The 5,000-nt window shown below is 38.1% G+C and overlaps 1 protein-coding gene across 7 annotated transcripts in view; it reads left to right on the forward strand.

Moving 5' to 3' along the window:
• The window catches only part of LOC137980426 (tetratricopeptide repeat protein 28-like), a 54,837-nt gene that overhangs the window by 3,781 nt on the left and 46,056 nt on the right, over positions 1-5,000 (forward strand). For 3 of the 7 annotated variants that reach the window (XR_011118519.1, XR_011118517.1, XM_068827871.1), the window contains exons 5-9: positions 1-16; positions 250-303; positions 568-620; positions 1,414-1,463; positions 4,311-4,366. The exon at positions 1-16 is cut by the window's left edge and continues 34 nt beyond it. The gene's annotated coding sequence lies outside the window, so the exon portion shown is untranslated. Of the gene's footprint in view, positions 17-249; positions 304-567; positions 621-1,413; positions 1,464-3,575; positions 3,622-4,310 lie in introns of all 7 variants that reach the window. The other 4 variants (XR_011118514.1, XR_011118515.1, XR_011118520.1 and 1 more) reach the window with 3 other exon arrangements.

Here is a 5,000-nt window from a genome sequence, read left to right on the forward strand (position 1 = left end):
AATTAGCATCCAATTGGTAAGTTGCTCACTGTTACTGTTTCTTAATAACACGAACAAGTAATTTTTGTGTGATAAACCAGTTCTGATGACTTTTGCGGTAGTTTTTGTTGTTTTCTGTTTACTCAGTTTGGATCAAGGTAGTGACTATGTCAGAATTCCTTTATGTTTATTTTCTGAAGTGATGACCGTCGCTCGTGATCAGTTGCAAATTATGCACCCAATATTCCTTCTCTATTAATTTATTTGCAGCTGGATTCATTAACACTCCTGCTCAAAAGTTTGTAAAGCTCTGGGAATTGCAAGGTATTTAGCAATATTAGCTTGCTGAGTGTAATAAGTTATTTGTTCGTCGTTTCATCGAACTATGCTACCCTCTATTCTTTCCTTGCACAACCAGAAAGTAAGTGACGTCTCAGTCTTCAGCCTTTTTTATTTACATTCATTTGATCTCGATCCCCGGTGTTTGGGTAGGCATAATTTATTTGTGTTAAGAAAGTTATATCCCCCAAGATAATGCTTTACCGAGAGACTTGGCAGTAGATAACCACATCAAATTAACATTTTTAGAGTTACGAGACGAACCTTTGGCTTTTGAAAAGGATCCGTTTGGACCAACACTGGTAAGTCGTTTATTTTTACTTATATCTTTTTCTTATGAATAAATGACTCATGCTATGCAAACCAGTTCCAATTACATCCAATTAAAAATAAAAAATAAAAATAAAATAAAATAAAAGTTGGATGTAATTGGAACTGGTTTGAACTTGCTCCATGAAGAGATATTTTTTTCAATCGGTTGAGGCTGAGGTTACTCTGAATAAATCCGAATTCCCCTTGGGAGGAGTCGAAGCTAAACCTGCTGCAATAAGTTCTCATATTAGAAAGTCAATTTGCTTGATTTTTAAAGCTAAGCCCGGCAAAAAAGAGAAGAGTCCGATTTAAAATAGAAGTAAGTGAGTGATGGTCTTAACATTAAATGCTTTTATGAAGAAATTATTATTATTTTTTTGTGTGTTATCTTGGATTAGTATTCGAGGTCTCTTGGTATTTTTTCTAAATCAGAATTTTTGCCTTACTTCATTGCATATCATATGTTTATATCAGAGTTAGAATCTGGAAGAAAGATTCTCTTGTAACCTCCCTTGCTCTTACTGAGCAATTGTGAACCAACCAGGATCAAGAGATCGTGCCTTAATTCTTGTTGACCTAAAAGTGCCCTGATTTGTAATCAACCAGTTCTGACTACGTTTTACTTCCTTCCTGTTGTGCTCTCTATACTTTAAATTAATGCTTGAAAGTATATGGGTGTTGTCTTTACATAAAGTTTGTTAAACGTTGACGGTCATTCAGTTGTAACTGACGCGCGCACGCAAACAATCCACCGATATTGCTTATCCATTAATTCATTTGTAGCTGGATTCCTTGGATTTCTGCTCAGTCCGTTCCAACGAGGACATTGCAAGGTAATGAGACACTCCTAATTAATTATTTAATTGTTGTTTGATCGAACTATACTGCTTTCTGTTCTTTGCTCAGTTGCATCGAGAATCACATCATGTCTCATCACAGGTAACCCAGGCTCACTGTGTGCGTCATATAGGTATTAAAATATAGAGAAAATATGAGGCGAAGTTTAGGTCTGAAAATTTGCTGGAAAATGGAAATAAAAATCGATAAAACTTACCATGTGGTGAGCTGTTGTTGTCTTTAATACGTACACGAAGTTTCGAGAAAAATGGTCCCCGTTCACCTTCCTTCATAGTATAGTGACAAGGTAGGAGACAGAAGCCAGCTTAAGGACTCCAATCAACCCAAAACAAGCACGATTTTTTTCGTGAAAATCGAGTCCAGTCGCTAAATAAACACGCCAGGTTCGTGGAACAGGAATTTCTCTAAACCATGAATCTACTGAAGCATCTCCAGGTAGCAACGCGAAGCCACCAGGCTCCGTAGAACTTGTAAGTTGACCTGCTAAAATGGGGCCCTGAAAGCGTTGTCCTCGCGAAGTGCCCAATTCAAACTGGCACTGAACTAGGGACGCCTGGTGACGAGAGGAATATATGTCACCCTGGAGGGAGGGGAGTCCCAGATTGCTCAGTGAGTTTGTTTTTTTTTAGCAATTTGGGACCCCCCTCCCTCCAGAACTTATTATACTCGTCACCAGGCGTCCCGAGTTCATTGCCATTTTGAATTGGACACTTCGCGAGGACAACGCTTTCAGGCCGCCATTTTAGCAGGTCAACTTACAAGTTCTACGGAGCCTGGTGGCTTCGCGTTGCTACCTGGAGATGCTTCAGTGGGTTCATGGTTTAGAAAAATTCCTGTTCCACGAACCTGGCGTGTTTATTTAGCTACTGGATTCGATTTTCACGTAAAAAAATCGTGCTTGTTTTGGGTTGATCGGAGTCCTTAAGCTGGCTTCTGTCTCCTACCTTGTCACTATACTATGAAGGAAGGTGAACGGGGACCATTTTTCCCGAAACTTCGTGTACGTATTAAAGACAACAACAGCTCACCACATGGTAAGTTTTATCGATTTTTATTTCCATTTTCTAGCAAATTTTCAGACCTAAACTTCGCCTCATATTTTCTCTATATTTTAATACTTACGTGACGCACACAGTGAGCCTGGGTTACCTGTGGTCTCATCAGCCTTAAAGTCTTCACTGTTACTTATTGTTTCATTGCAAGAGCAAGTAATGTATGCGTGATAAAACCAAATCTGAATATTTTCTACTGGCCTCCTGTTGTTACGTTGTCTCTGTACTTTGGATTAAAGTTAGTAACTATGTCGGCACACATTCCTTTTATGACTATTTGTTCATTTACTGGAGCTAGCACGATCATTCAGAAGCTTCTGGTTGTTACTGAGCACGCACGCAAACAATTTACCTCTATTGCTAACCATTAATTCATTTGTGGCGAGATTCATTATTCCTGCTTAAGAGCTTGTAACGATTCGAGGAACATTGCAAGGTAATTAGCAACATTGGCTTGAGGGGTGTAATAGATTATTGGTTTCTTGTTTGATCGCGGAACTATATACTGCCCCTGCATTCTTTCCTTACACATTAAGAGAGTAAGTAAATGATGTATCTTGAATTGTTCCTGAACAGAAAAGGTTTTAGTTTTTTAATCCGCTTAGATTCAAAATGATGGGTGTTACAAAGCAAATGACGAGTAAGAATGCGTTGACAAATTTCAGCCATAACAAATCCGTAATATCTACTCGCTTTAAAGTTTTATTTTAAGCTTAGCAAGACCAGAGGCTCGTATGTATGCGTTCCCATCACAACTTTGAGCCTCGCGGAACGAAACTATCAGTTGTTTGGAGCAATGGAACAGTTATTTCATCTCGATCCGTATTTGACTTGAATTGCCTCACTGATCAGTTGCGCACTTTGCTCGAGTGTGAAATGACTCAGTCTTGTTTTTCCCATGTGTGTTCCATTTGTTACTTCCCGCTCCATTTTTTTTGCGCAATAGACATAAATGATTTGTGTTAAGATAGTCAAAAGTTTCCCTACAAGATTCGATAATGCATGGTAACCACATTAAATTATAAAATTTTGCAGATTCATTTCTTGTCGTCAAGGACCTCGCATCGATTAGCATCATTTGGTACGGTGCTCACTGTTACTCATTTCTTTATAACACGAACAAGTAATTTATGCGTGATAAACCAGTTCTGATGACTTTTGCGTTACTTTTTGTTGTTTTATCTCTACTCAGTTTCGATCAAGTTAGTAACTACGTAAGAATTCCTTTTTATTACACATAACATGAGAACTTTATTCCACGAAGCTCATTTGTACAAATCCATACGCTTTATTTTCACATGTGGAAAAGGCTTATACAGCCAATCAGAATGGCGTACAGCTATTTCACATGTGGAAGTATAACCAATCAACGACAGCGTAAAGGTGTTTCCATGCCAATCACTCGTGCATCTCGTGCAAATCGTACTTTGTTATTGAATTAAATTAAATTTGCATTTGGTTCTATCGTTAGTGAGTTTTTAGTGAACTATATTTTAATGAAAATTCTCGTCTTATGTGTAAAAAACAGTTCACGACATAGAAAGTGCTTTGTACGGGGTTTTATTCACGAGTTGTTTGTGTCAAAAACCCTCACTCGCTCGTTCCTCGCTCGTTCGGGTTTTTGACACAAACAACTCGTGAATAAAACTCCGTATGCTGCACTTTCTATGACATAAACTATATATACTTATTTTCTGAAGTGATCGTCGTCACTCATGATCAGTTGCGAATGATGCACCCAATATTGCTTATCCATTAATTTATTTGCAGCCGGATTCATTAACATTCCTGCTCAAAAGTTTGTAAAGCTCTAGGAACATTGCAAGGTATTTAGTAATATTAGCTTGCTGGGTGTAATAAGTTATTTGTTTGTCGTTTCATCGAACTATGCTACCCTCTATTCTTTCCTTGCACACAAAGTAAGTAAGTCAGATATATCAGTCGTTTTGAAATCACACGTATGATTTCAGACCAAATTGCGCTCCATTCAGTTCAATTGCTATCATTAACCCACCTTATACTACTTGAGGAGAAGACCCAAAGCAAGCAATTGTGCCTGCCCAACTTGAAGTGGGAGCCCCAAAGCATTATATGGGCATGGCTGCCCAACCACGAGATAATTTTGTTGCGCAAATGAACCAAATGGTTCAACAAATGCATCCCAAAGACTTTGACGAGTTTCACCGCATAGCGTAAAAGAAGAAGGTGATTTTAATTTTGTTAGGCAATTGGAACAATTACGGGGTGAGGCACCAGATAAAAAAAGAAACTAAGCACAAAAGAGTTAATAAGAGGGTTCAGGAAAAAAAAAAAAAAAGAATTTAAAACCACACTTTTTTCCTAGGAAATATCGGGTTCTTTACTTTTTTGATTATTACCTCTTTGAAAAGTGTTGATGGAACTTGTGGCCGTTTTTGGTCTTGCTTTAGCATTAGTCGCCTATACCTGATGCTTCTTTCA

Source organism: Montipora foliosa, chromosome 12 (assembly GCF_036669935.1).
Source record: "Montipora foliosa isolate CH-2021 chromosome 12, ASM3666993v2, whole genome shotgun sequence".
In the NCBI taxonomy this organism is placed as follows: Eukaryota; Metazoa; Cnidaria; class Anthozoa; order Scleractinia; family Acroporidae; genus Montipora; species Montipora foliosa.